At 39.9% G+C, this 14,906-nt stretch overlaps 1 pseudogene; it reads right to left on the bottom strand.

The window, feature by feature from the left end:
* LOC129026623 (ADAMTS-like protein 3) overlaps nucleotides 1-14,684 on the bottom strand; it is a 128,121-nt pseudogene extending 113,437 nt beyond the window's left edge.
* Nucleotides 14,685-14,906: the final 222 nt, after the last annotated feature.

Below are 14,906 nucleotides of genomic sequence, written 5' to 3'. Positions count from 1 at the left end.
ATCAACCCAGAAATTCATTACTTCACTTCTCTATTAATTTATGGAATAAAGTGTATTCAATTTATACCATACAGCAATAATAATGTGGGCGCAGCATAAAGAGATGAATGACACCATCTATGCCACCTAAAATTTTGTCTCAATTGTGGAAACAGAAAAATAAAACAATACAGTGGAATAAACACTCTCACAACGGTATTCATGAGATCCTACAGAAACACTAGAAGAATCGCCCCTGTCCTAGTAAAGAGTGAGAATTGCCAATGAATGCAAAAGGAAGAAATGAGGACTCAAAAGGCATTTTTGTGATCAACCATGTGTCAACCAGAACAAGGAGAAAAGCATGATTTAGGCGGAAAGAAGAGCATTGGCAAAAAAGATGCAAGGCGATCATGAGCACGCACTCATTTATTTACTCCTTCAATAAATGCTATTTGGGTCCTCATCACATGTGAGAAACTATGTAAGATCTTGGAATGATGAAGTCCTTCTTTCTCAAAAAGAGGTCCGAATTTGCCAACAATTTTAGTACTATAATGGATGCAAGGAAGCACAAAACAGGAAGACCAAAGTTTAACCAGTCAAGATAGGCTTCCTAAAAGAGCATGACCTTGAAGAATAAGTAAGAATTAGCCAGATATCACATAAAAATAGACAAAAAAATACAGGATAAGATGCAGGTGGTTAAAACAACAGACACATAAAAGAGGCAGGTTTGAAGTGAAGGAAAGAATATTAGGTAATAAATAATGCCATAGCAGTATTTAAAACGTCACTAGGTTGGGTACAAAAATATAGTTCAATAGAATGAATAAGATCTAGTATTTGATAGCACAATAGGGTGATTACAGTCAACAACCATTTATTGTATGTTTTAAAATAACTAAAAGAGTATAATTGGAATGTGTATAACACAAAGAAATGATAAATCCTTAAAGGGACGAATACCCCATTTACCCTGCTGTGATTATTATGCATTGTATTACTGCATCAAAATATCTCACATTCCACATAAATATATACACCTACGTACCCATCAAAATAAAAAATAAAAATAAACAAAGAACTCCACTAGAAGTTAATAGATCAGAAAAAAAGTTCAGGCCAGGCGTGGTGGCTCACGCTTGTAATCCCAACACTTCGGGAGTCCAAGGACTGTGGATCACTGGAGGTCAGGAATTTGAGACCAGCCTGGTCAACATAGTGAAACCCCATCTCTGCTAAAAATACAAAAATTAGGTGGGCGTGGTGGTGCACACCTGTACTCTCAGCACTCTGGGAGGCCGAGGCGGGCAAATCACTTGAGGTCAGGAGTTTGAGACCAGCCTGGCCAACATGGTGAAACCCCATCTCTACTAAAAATACAAAAATTAGCTGGGTGTGGTGGCACATGTCTGTAACTCCAGTTACGTGGGAGGCTGAGGCAGAAGAATCACTTGAACCTAGGAGGCAGAGGTTGCAGTGAGCTGAGATCGCACCACTGTACTCAAGCCTGGGTGACAGAGTGAGACTGTCTCAAAAAAAAGAAAAAAGTTCAAGTTACAGCTTGAAAATCACCCCTACGTGCACAGAAAAAGAAAAAAAAAGAGGAAAGTAATTAAAGAGAACATGATAAATGTGGAAGACAGACAGAAGTTACTGGTATTAATGAAGAAAAATCCAGAACAAATGGGTAAGAACCAACAGTGAATAATATAATAGAAGAAAAATCTTCCTACCACAGAGAAGGATCTAAATCTGTACCAAAAAGTTGGTCACCATGTGCCAGGGTAAAATAAATAATATGACACTGACATCTAGACATGGCCTTATAAAACTCTTGAACTTAAGGGAAAAAATAGACTCCTATGGGCAGACAGGTTATCTAAAAAATAGGTTATCTACAAAAAACCCAGCTGGCCTGGGAGGTCTATAAGCAACACCATATACCAAGCTTTATGGAAAAGGAACTATCAAGTCTTAAAAGGAAAAGGTTGTATCTTAGGAATTTTATACTCAAATAAGCCATTCACTGTTTATGTGTGAAAGCAAGAAAAAGTCATTTTCAGATATATAAGAACTCAAAGTATAAGACCTACAACTTTTTCCTGAAATTAAAAAGTCTATAAAATTTTGCTGCTTGAAGTGTGGTCCATGGACAGACAGCACTGACATCACCTGGGAATCTGTTAGAAATGAAAGCTCTTGGGCCTCATTCCAGATCTACTGAATCAAAGTTTAGATTTTAACAAGATCCCTAGGTGATTCATATGCACACTAAAATTCCAGAAGCAAAGCTCAAAATATATCTCTGCCAACAAAGCTATCATTCAACCTGAAGAACTGAATGCTCAAAGGAAGAAATGGGGACTCAAAGCAGCAATTGACAATCAGCATTGAAATAATGCTGCTTGTCTGCATGCACACACAATTAAGATAGACAGTGAGTGTTGAAATAATGTGTACACACACACAATTAAGTTTCAACCATGCTTTGATGTATTACTATGAAAGAAAAGATATAAAGAAAAAAACTGCCAATAAACTGAAGATAAAATCCCAAATTCTAATAAACTCAAGAAATGGGAATAAAGAAAAAAAAGCCTAAGTAGTCATCATTTTACATAAGGAGAAATCAAAAGAAATTACTAATGACAGAGATAGTTATAAAATAATTATTAAAATGTGGTTTTTAAGTATATATTTAATCATCAGTAAAATAAAAACAAGATATGTGTATAATTTCCAAATTAGCAGAGGTAAAATTTCAGGGAAAATTTTAGGGAAAATGAAGAGAGGAGGAAAGATTTTAAATAGAGATGGTAATCGGAGCATATATATTGAACTTCCCCCTTACAAATTCCCATTGAAATGACTATGTTAATAAGTGAATAACTCTGTATCATACCTGGAAATTCACAGAAGTTATACACAAGGCAGAAACTTTAGGTGATTATTGCTATACATAGGGTAAGTAAGACTGAATTAAAAGAGAGCACATAAACTATTCACTGTACATAAAGGAGAAGTCTGCCTTTGAAGTAAAGAAGAGATCTACAAGAGAATCCACCAATTCCCACTACATTAGAGTGGCAGGTGATATAGCCAATTCCTGCCAATCAATGGCATGGGGGCAGTTAGTCTAAGACAAAAGTGTAAGGGCCCATAAGGTCTCACTCAGTGAGGGCCCCTGTAAAACACTCAGTGCCTACATGGGATAGGGTATTCTGGAGCGATGAAATAAAATGCAGACACTCCAGAAACTATCTCCAAATGAAGGAAAGCCACAAAATAATAAAAAACGAGATTCACTGACACAAAGGCAATGTTTCTTCTTGTGAATGCCTTCAGCTGCAGCAGCCATAATAACATAAAGCTGCAACAGGTCTAAAGCAGCAACTCTTTAGGCAGAAGAAGGGCATTTTTCCCACAGGCAGCCATAACTGAATTAACAAGGGACTTGATCAAACTTTGACTCTAATCCAGATCCCTGATATTTGAAGTAAAGGAATGTGGACACACACACATACACACACACAGTATTTGAAGTAAAGGAATGTGGTCACACACACACGCACACACACACACACAGAGTATATATGCAGATACTTTTAAAATTTGCTCTTCCATTTTTTTTTTAACTTCTTAAATGACAGCTTGCACCACTGTTTTTTTTTTCAACCAATTTTTCTTTTCTAATATGTGTATTCAGGGCTATTAAACTTCCGTATAAGGGTGAATTTAGATGTATCCCCATGTTTTAATATATTATATTTTCATGATTCCTCTATTTCTGCTAATGCTTCTTCCTTTAAATTCTACTTTGTCTGATATTAGTACAGGTACATCAATTTTCTTTTCATTTTGGTTCACATTATAGCTTTTTTCCATCCTTTTATTTTCAGTCTTTCGGTATCCTTGTATTTAAGGTTTGACTCTAGTAAACCACATAAATTTTGTTTTATAGTCTAACAATCTTTTGTCTTTTAACCGAAGTAATTAGTCCATTTACATCTAATGTAAAATATATATTCTGGGGTTCAAATCTACCGTTTTACAATTTGTCACAATTGCACTATGTTCTTTTTTCTCTCCTTTCTTGAACCCTTTTGGATCAATCAAGTATTTTAGCATGATTCTGTTTGCCCTTGTGATATCTGAATAGCTACACATTTTTTTATTTTGCTTTTAATGGTAACCTTAGAAATTTAACATGCATCCCAGACTTTTAAAAGTTGAAGGTAAATTGTCTATGTTTACATTTTTCTGAACAATTCAACGACATTTGAACACTTTAAATTCATTTTACTCTCTTCTGAATTTTATATTATTGTTTCCATGTTTTTAAAGTTTCTACTTATATTTAAACTCCAGAAAACACTATTGCACTAAACAGTGTGTGTGTGTGTGTGTGTGTATATATATATATATATATATATATGCATGCTATCCATTGCTCTTTTATAATTTAACTTTTATTTTAAGTTCAGAGGTATGTGTGCAGCTTTGTTATATAGGTAAACTTTTGCCATGGGGGTTTGTTGGACAGATTATTTTGTCACCCAAGTATTAAGTCTAGTACTCATTAGTTATTTTTCCTGATCCTCTACCTTCTCTCACCTTCCACCCTCCAATATGTCCCAGTCAATGTTGTTCCCCTGTATTTGTCCATGTGTTTTCATAGTTTAGCTTCCACTTTTAAGTGATAACAAGTGGTATTTGGTTTTCCATTCCTGCACTGGTTTGCTAAAGATAATGGCCTCCAGCTGGAGGAATGAAGCTTCCTCCAGCTTCATTCCTGCACAAGACATGAGCTCATTCTTTTTATGGCTGCATAATATTCCATGGTGCATATGTACCACATTTTCTTTATCTAGTTTACAATTTTTTTTTTTGAGGAGGAGGAGTCTCACTCTGTTGCCAAGGCTGGAGTACAGTGGCATGATCTCCACTCACTGCAACCTCCACCTCCCGTGTTCAAGAGATTCTCTTGCTTCAGCCTCCTGAGTAGCTGGAATTACAGGCACCCGCCACCATGCCCGGCTAATTTTTGTATTTTTAGTAGAGATGGGGTTTCACCATGTTGGCCAGGCTGGTCTTGAATTCCTGACCTCAGGGGATCCACCCGCCTCAGCCTCCCAAAATGCTGGGATTACAGGCATGAGCCACCACGCCTGGCCCCAGTCTACAAGTGATGGGAATTTAGGTTGATTCCATGTCTTTGCTATTGTGAAGAGTGCTACAGTGAACACATACATGCAAGTGTCTTTATAATCAAATAATTTATATTACTTTGCATATATACCCAGTAATGGGATTTTTGGGTCTAATGGTATTTCTGTTTTTAGGTCTCTGAGCAGTCACCACACTGTCTTCCACAAAGATTGAACTAATTTACACTCCCACCAACAGTGTATAAATGTTCCTTTTTCTCCACAATCTCACCAGCATCTGTTACTTACTGACTTTTTAGTAACAGCCAGTCTGAATGGTGTGACATGTTATCACATTGTGGTTTTGATTTTTATTTCTCTAATGATCAATGATGAGCTATTTGTTCGTGTGACTTTTGGCCACATGTCTTCTCTTGAAAAATGTCTGTTCATGTCCTCTGCCCACTTTTTAATGGAGTTGTTTGTTTTTTTCTTGTAAATTTAAGTTCCTTTGTCAGATACATAGTTTACAAAATTTTTCTCCCATTCTGTAGGCTGTCTGTTCACTCTACTGATGGTTTCCTTTGCTGTGCAGAAACTTACTAGTTTAGTTAGATCTCATTTTTGAATTTTTGCTTTTATTGCAACTGCTTTTGGTGTCTTCATCATGTAATCTTTGCCTATTCCAATGTCCATAATGGTATTGCCTAGGTTGTCTTCCAGGGTTTGTATAGTATTGGGTTTTACATTTAAGCCTTTAATCCATCTTGAGTTAATTTTTGTATATCATGTATAGAATTGATCCATTTTCAATCTTCTGCATATGGCTACCCATTTATCTCGGCACCCATTATTGAATAAGAAATCCGTTCTCCATTGCTTTTGTCAGGTTTGTCAAGATCAGAAGTTGTAGGTGTGTGGCCTTATTTCTAGGTTCTCTATTTTGTTCCGTTAGTCTATGTGTCCATTTTTGCACCAGTATCATGATGTTTTGGTTACGGTAGCCCTGAAATACAGTTGTAAGTCAGGTGGCATGATGCCTCTGGCTTCGTTCTTTTTGTTTAGGATTGCCTTGGCTATTCAGGCTGTTTTTTGGTTCCATATGGATGTTACAATAGTTTTTTTTTTCTAGTTTTGTAAAGAATTTCAATGACTTGAATAGAAATAGCATTGAATCTATAAATTGCTTTGGGCAGTATGGCCATTTTAACAATATTGATTCTTTCTATCCGTGAGCATAGGATGTTTTTCCATTTGTTTCTGTCATCTGATTTCTTCAAGTGGTGTTTTGTAGTTATCCTTGTAGAAATATTCTACCTCCCTGGTTAGCTGTATTCCTAGGTATTTTGTTTTGTGTGTGTGACAACTGTCAATGGGATTGTGTTCCTGATTTGGCTCTTGGCTTGACTGTTGGTGTATAAGAATGTTAATGATTTTTGCACACTGATTTTGTATCCTGAGACTTCGCTGAAGTTATCAGCTTAGGGAGGTTTTGGCCTGAGACTATGGAGTTTTCCAGATATAGGATATGTCATCTGCCAACAGGGATAGTTTAACTTCCTCTCTTCCTATTTAAATGCTCTTTATTTCTTTCTCTTGTCTGACTGCCTCATCCAAAACTTCTAGCACTATGTTGAATAGGAGTAGTGAGAGATGGCATCCTTGTCTTGTGCTGGTTTTCAAGGAGAATGCTTCCAGCTTTCACCCATTCGGTATGATGTTGACTGTGGGTTTGTCATAGATGGCTCTTATTATTTTGATATATGTTCCTTGAATACCTACTTCATTAAGAAGTTTTTTTTTTTTTTTTTGAAATGGAGTTTCACTCTTGTCGCCCACGCTACAGTGCAATGGCAGGATCTCGGCTCACTGCGACCTCTGCCTCCTGGGTTCAAGTGATTCTCCTGCCTCAGCCTCCCAAGTAGCTGGGATTACAGGTGCCCGCCACCATGCCCAGCTAATTTTTCTATTTTTAATAGAGACATGGTTTCACCATGTTGGTCAGGCTGGTCTTGAATTCCTGACCTCAGGGGATCCACCCGCCTCAGCCTCCCAAAGTGCTAGGATTACAGGCGTGAGCCACCACACCTGGCTCACTGATCTTTTGAATGGTTTTTTGGGTCTCAATCTCCTTCAGTTCAGCTCTGATTTATTTCTTGTCTTCTGCTAGCTTTGGGATTGGTTTGCTCTTGGTTCTCTAGTTCTTTCAGTTGTGATGTTAGGTTGTTAAATTGAGATCTTTCTAACTTTTCAATGTGGGCATTTAGTGCTATAAATATCCCTCTTAACATTCACCTTAGCTGTGTCCCAGAAATTCTGGCATGTTGTATCTTTGTTCTCATTAGTTTCAAATAACTTCTTGATTTCTGCCCTAAATTCATTATTTACCCCAAAGTCATTCAGAAGCAGGTTATTCAATTTCCATGTGATTGCATGGTTTTAAGTGATTTTTTTAGTCTTTTTTTCTAATTTGATTGTGCTGTGGTCTGAGAGTTTTTTTTGTTTTTGTTTTTTTTTTTTTTTTTGAGATGGAGTCTCACTCTGTCGCCCAGGCTGGAGTGCAGTGGTGCGATCTCGGCTCACTGCAAGCTCTGCCTCCTGGGTTCACACCGTTCTCCTGCCTCAGCCTCCCAAGTAGCTGGGACTACAGGCGCCCGCTGCCACACCTGGCTAATTTTTTGTATTTTTAGTAGAGACGGGGTTTCATTGTGTTAGCCAGGATGGTCTCGATCTCCTGACCTTGTGATCCTCCTGCCTCGGCCTCCCAAAGTGCTGGGATTACAGGCATGAGCCACCATGCCCAGCCAAGATTGTTTTTTGTGATTTCAGTTCTTTTGCATCTGCTAAGGAGCGTTTTACTTTCAATTATGTGATCAATTTTAGAGTAAGTGCCATGTGGTGATGAGAAGAATGTATATTCTGTTGTTTTGGGGTAGAGAGTTCTGTAGATGTCTATCAGGTTCATTTGATCCAGTGCTGAGTTCAGGTACTGAATATCTTTGTTAATTTTCTGTCTTGATGATCTGTCTAGTATTGTCAGTGGGGTGTTAGAGTCTTTTATTATTACTGTGAGGGAGTCTAAATCTCTTTGAAGGTCTCTAAGAACTTGCTTTATGAATCTGGGTGCTGCTGTGTTGGGTGCCTATATATTTAGGATAGTTCAGTCTTCTTGTTGAATTGAACACTTTACCATTAAGTAATACCCTTCGTCTTTTTAAATTTTTCTGGTTTGAAGTCTGTTTTGTGTGAAACTAAGATTGCAACCTCTGCTTTTTTTCTGTTTTCCATTTTTCTGGTAGATTTTTCTCCATCCGTTTATTTGAGCCTATGTGTGTCACTGAATGTGAAATGAGTCTCTTGAAGACAAGCATACCAGTGGGTCTTGGTTCTTTATCCAGCTTGCTACTCTGTATCTTTTAATTAGGGCATTTAGCCCACTTACATTCAAGGTTAGTATTGATATGTATGGATTTGATCCTGTCATTATGATGTTAGCTGGTTATTTTGCAGACTTGTTTATGTGGTTGCTTTATAATGTCACTGGTCTGTGTTCTTCAGTATGTTTTTGTAGTGGCTGGTAATGGTCTTTCCTTTCCATATTTAGTGCTTCCTTCAGGAGCTCTTATAAGGCAGATCTGATGGTAACAAATTATCTCAGCATCTGCTTGTCTGAAAAGGATCATATTTATTATTCACTTATGAAGCTTAATTTGGCTGGATATGAAATTCTGGGTTGGAATTTATTTTAAGAATGTTGAATACTGGCCCAGAATCTCTTCTTGCTTGTAAGGTTTCAGCTGAGAAGTCTGCTGTTAGTCAATGAGCTTCCCTTTGTAGGTGACCTGACCTTTCTCTCTGTCTTTAACATTTTTTCTCTCGTTTCAACCTTGGAGGATCTAATGGCTATGTCTCTTGGGATGATCTTCTTGGGAAGTATTTTGCTGGGATTCTCTGCATTTCCTGAATTTGAATGTTGGCCTGTATAGCTAGCTGGGTTCATCCATGAAGTTCTCATGGACGATATCCTGAAATATGTTTTCCAAGTTGGTTCCATTATTCCCCTCTTTTTCAGGGACACCAATAAGTTGTAGATTTGGTCTCTTTACATGATCTCATATTTCTCAGAGGTTTTGTTCATTCCTTTCATTCTTTCTTCTCTATTCTTGTCTGACTGTCTCATTTCAGAAAGCCAGTCTTAAGCTCTGAGAGTCTTTCCTCCACTTGGTCTATTCTGCTATTAATACTTGTGATTGCATTATGAAATTCTTGTAGGGTGTTTTTCAGCTCTCTCAGTTCAGTTACATACTCTTCTATACTGGTTATTTGGTCTGCCAGTTCCACTATTGTTTTATAATGGTTTTTAGCTTCCGTGGACTGGGTTTCAACATACTGCTATAGCCTAAGGATCTTCATTTCTGTCCGTATTCTGAACTCTGTTTCTGTGACTTCATCCACCTCAACCTGGTTCAGAACCCTTGCTGGAGAGGCAAGGTGGTCATCTGTTGGAAAGAAGGCGCTCTGGCTTTTTGAGTTGTCAGGGTTCTTGTGCTGATTCTTTCTTATCTTTGTGGGCTTATCTTCCTTTAATCCTTGAGGTTGCTGACTTTTTGCATAATTTTGTTTCTTTTATACTATTTTTTAATGACCTTGAGGGCTTGATTCTAGTATAAGGTGGATCCAGCCAACTGGCTTCATTTATGAAAGATTTTAGGGGGCCAACACTCAGCTCCCAATACCTGGACTGGATGTTCTAATTCTGGGGTACTTGTATTGGGTCTCAACTTTGTTCTCTGGATCCTTGATGTTAGGAATCCACTGCACTGCGGGGGCCAAATGCTTTTGGACTGCCGGTCATTACACTCTGATGGCTGATGTCAGCCAAAGCATTTCATAGCACGATGACAGAGGGATCCATCCTCATTTGCACATATCAGCAGCAGTGGTAGTGGCAGCTATGGTGGAGTGCTAGCAGGTGCCGGGGGTCCTGCCTCTCTGTGGGCATTCACCACAGTGGCAGAGGCAGTGCAGCTGGGGGTGGGCAGGAGGCCCCTGTTGGTGACTGTGTGTTCAGTCATGCTGGAGGTGGTGTTGGCTCAGGGGTGGGGCACTGGCAGGTGCAGGTCTGAGTGCCTTCTGTGTGCCCCACAAGTAGGAGTGGTTGCTCAGGGTGGGGCAGGATCCACTGTTCTCTGCACAGTGTTAGCCCAGGGTGGGATGCTGGCTGACTCTGTGCCCACCAAGGCTCTGTCTGCAGTGGCAGTCAGCAGGGGACTGCCCATTCTGCTTACTCTCATCTAATTGCTCTCCAGGCCTAAAAGGCTGTTTTCATTTCCTGCTTCAGGATATTTACATATGCTGCTCCCACTATCTGAAATTTTTTGGTCTCATAACCCTTCCCATCACATAATTGATTTCTTCTTAGCAGTAATATCTCAGCATATACATGCCCCAGGACAGAGGGCTTCCCTGACCATTTTATGGATTTTCTTAACACAATTTTTTTTTTTTGAGACGGAGTTTCACCCTTATTGCCCGGGCTGGAGTGCAATGGTGCAATCTCAGCTCACGGAAACCTCCACCTCCCGAGTTCAAGCAATTCTCCTACCTCAGCCTCCTGAGTAGCTGGAATTATAGGCATGTGCCACCATGCCCAGCTAATTTTGTATTTTTAGTAGAGATGGGCTTTCTCCATGTTGGTCAGGCTGGTCTCGAACTCCTGACCTCAGATGATCCACCCGCCTCAGCCTCCCAAAGTGCTGGGATTACAGGTGTGAGCCACTGCGCCTGGCCAGTGACACAATTTTTAATTATATATAATTTGATTGTTTACTTGTTTGTTGTTTGTCTCCTTAGATGTAAGAACTTTGAAGGCAGGATATGTGTTAGCTTAATTCACTGGAGTTAAACTCCTTACTCACATCAAGGGAATTAAAAGGATCTGGAGCCAGAGACTTACAGGAAGAACTTCTGAGGATTTCACTGAGAAAGGTGTGCTGTGAGCCTACCTCTCATTCTGCTCCATCAAGGAGAAGGGATGAGGGTTTCAGTCTGCTAGCCCCAAATCAAGAGGAAGAAATTTTAAGGACAGCACTTGAAGAGTTCAATATGTGTCACCAACAGTTGGTTGGTGTTTAATTCACACCTGAGAAATTTAAGGGCTGAGAGAACAGCTACAGCAGCCCATGTAAGCAGAGTAGGTGTTGCAGCACTGGCTCCCTGGACTTGAAGAGTTTGTTTAGCAAAGTTTACATGAGGGTTTCCTGTGAACCAGATGTGGGCATGTGCATGAGTTCCAGCATGTGGTTGTCTTAAGAACTTACCAGGATGGCCACAGAGGGGTTAGCACATGTAAATAGGGAGAAGCTGGGGGCACGTCTAGCAGTCTCAGAGCTGAGGAAAGAGCAATATTACCAAGCCAAAGTGTTGTGAATAGCACATTTCAAGGGAATTGGAGGCAAGAAATCCCAAGGAATTTGGGAGGGCAAAGGCAATTTCTCAAAAAATCCATCAAAGTGCTCACAACAGTCAGCTTAAGACACTTGCCAAACAGAGAACACCAATACCTGCTCTCAACAATAAAGCCAAGAACTCTCCTGCCTCCCTTTCCTCTCCTCTTGCCCAAGTCTCCCCTTCTGAGTACGAGTAGAAAAGATGGAAGAAGTTGAGCAACTGCCCTTCCCTACCTTCAGCCTTATGGAGATATATCACTTGGCAAAATTATGTTCCAAGCAAAATCAAAGAAATTTTAAAAATGAACCAAATAATAAATAAATATGTGAACATTTTAGTTGTATGACAATAGGATGAAAGTGGTTATTCATGGTCCTTAATATATTCCTCTAAATTCTTTTTAACAAATGCAAGTACATACTAGAAAAAATAAAAAAAGACCAATGCAAATAAATCCCACTCCTTTCCCACTCTAACCCTACCACTAATTGCAAATTATTCAGACTTCTCAGACTTGAAGTTTAGAAAGAGATGCCAAAGTTCTCCCTTCCCTACTCATTCCCAGACTGGAAACTTCTCTCCCATGTGGCTGGCCAGCAGTGGGAAAGAACTCACCCTTTACATAAGAAGCCCCCTGGCCAGGCATGGTGGCTCATTACAGAATCCCAGCACTTTGGGAGGCCGAGGCAGATGGATCATTCAGGTCAGGAGTTCAAGACCAGCCTGGCCAATATGGTGAAACCCCGTCTCTATTAAAAATACAAAAATTAGCCTGGCATGGTGGCAGGCACCTGTAATCCCAGCTACTTGGGAGGCTGAGGCAGGAGAATTGCATGAACCTGGGAGGCGGAGGTTTCAGTGAGCCCAGATACCGCCACTGCACCCCAGTCTGGGAAAGAGTGAGACTCCGTCTCCAAAAAAAAAAAAAAAAGCCTCCTCCCCTTGCCCACAGGGTGTAGCTCTCCTATTGCAGCCTCCTTGGCAGAATAAATATATCTCAATACAGCATGATACCCCATCATTCTTCCACACAGCATGACACAGAATACCAGGGCCTATATCTGCTCACCAAGGTGGAAATATGGGGAAGCAGGCATAACACTTTCTCTTTGCAAGAATAATCCCTGGATTTAGTTCACCAATGCTTTACTGAAGTTTCCATGCTCTGAGTTAGAACTCACCCTGGGGGAATGCTACTATAGTACCTCCAGCAACCTTCCCAGGCCTTCCTGGAGTAGACCAGTGAGTCTTTCTTCTCAAAGGCCACATGTACAGTCTCTCATCTGCCCTGCTCTGCATTGTCTCAAGGAAACTGGAGGACATACTTGGTCACTGTTTAATGTATGGTAGAACAGTGACCTCAACGAAATCCAAACTCCAGCCAAAATGTACTCTCCCTGCATTTCTACTCTATATCTTGAAGCTAATTGGCAAAGGCCAATTTATTCTTTTGCCTAACAATATCCCAAATCTGAAGATGACTGACATAATCTTGGAATCTTCTTTTGTACAAGACTAGCATGCCAGATTCCATCAATCTGGGGCTCTGTCTTACCTAGGAGCTGATGCAAAATCATTGACTGGGAATTAAACTGTCCCATAAAGAATTACCTTAAAGTGTCTCAAAAACAGTGATAAGCACAGGCTTATTACAAATTTACAGATTTTTAAAAAATAAGCTGATTTTACATTTTTGCAAATATTATTTAACATAAATATATCTAAAATGTGAAAACAGAACTTGCATCATGTTCTTAATCAATGGGTTGCTCAGAATAGATGAACAAGAACTGGATTAAATTGCAGCAACCCAAGGGCAGAACTCAGAAGACTTGACCTCTTGCCCCAACTCTTGACAACTTTAAACCAGTGACTTAAAGTGCCAGGATTTCCTTTCCTCAAAGCCCAAAGCGTTCAGTGCTCCTGGGTCCTGTGTGCAACATGGCGATACCCACGAAAACTGGACCATTGCTGCTTAAATATGTTAACCTAGGTTGACTAACATTTAGACAAAGCAAATGTTACACCATCATCACAGTACATTCCAAAGCCAAATAAAGTTATCTCTTCTCTCCACCCATCCAGAGGCACTGCCACATTCCACATGCAGGAGCAAGTGAAGCCACCACTGACCTTCCGGTCAAACATCTCCGCAGAGAATATGACACTCCTCCCCCACAGGTCCGGAAGCAATCACTCCAGTTGCCCCAAGCATCCCAGTTGCCATCTTTGTCTTCATCTGAATGAGTGTTTCTTGAGGTCTAGATATTAAAAAGCAAACAAACAAAAAAAAACCACACAATAAATTATAAGCAAATGTGGTAGAAATAGCCCAAAGCTTCCCCAGTTATTCTAGAGTCACCTTTTTTTTTAATTGAGACAGAGTTTTGATCTTATTGCCCAGGAGTGCAATGGCACAATCTCGGCTTGCCGCAACCTCCTCCTTCTGGGTTCAAGCAATTCTCCTGCCTCAGCCTCCTGAGTAGCTGGGATTACAGGTGCCCACCACCACACCTGACTAACTTTTGTATTTTTAGTAGAGACAGGGTTTTGCTATGTTGGCCAGGTTGGTCTTGAACTCCTAACCTCAGGTGATCTGCCCACCTTGGGCTCCCAAAGCCAGAGTCATCTAAGGTCTTCACAAAGACCAATGTTACCCAAAAATGCTTTGCTTTGGAATGACCGCATAAAAAAAAGACAGGTTTATATGAAAATCAGTTGACACACGCATGCCTTTCCACCTTAAGAAGGTTTTGTCGAGATGGCTTTTAAGCTCAGCATCATATCTGAAATTTTATCATTCCTAAATTTAAATAAACTGGCTAAATATCAATTATATTATTCTGTTTTCTAACTTACATAGCAGGGAACCTGCTTGAGCCTAAACCCCGTCTACTAAAAATACAAAAATTAGCCGGGTGTGATGGTGTGTGCCTGTAATCCCAGCTACTCATGAGGCTAAAGCAGGAGAATCACCTGAACCCAGGAGGCAGAGGTTGACGTAAGCCAAGATTGTGCCACTGCACTCCAGCCTGGGCAACAGAGCAAGACTCTGTCCCAGGAAAAAAAAAAAAAAAAAAAAAAAAAAAAAGAAGTGCTCATGAGTGAAATTCTGACTTGCTTGCTTGTGCGTCAGGCAGACTGGCGGTAACTCCTAAGAAACCTCACATCAGGATTTGTGGAACCTCCTGAGAGAATCTCCATTCCTAGAAAACAAAGTCATATGAACATAGTTGGCCAAGTTATAAAGGTTTTGAATCCAAGAAAATAGGGAAGAGTCAATTATGAGTACAGTTTGGTTTAACTGGTCTCCTAGACTTTCCA

Source organism: Pongo pygmaeus, chromosome 16, assembly GCF_028885625.2.
Source record: "Pongo pygmaeus isolate AG05252 chromosome 16, NHGRI_mPonPyg2-v2.0_pri, whole genome shotgun sequence".
Taxonomy (NCBI): domain Eukaryota; kingdom Metazoa; phylum Chordata; class Mammalia; order Primates; family Hominidae; genus Pongo; species Pongo pygmaeus.
The sequence above is the reverse complement of the archived record's forward strand: the minus strand, read 5'-3'. Positions and strand labels throughout refer to the sequence as shown.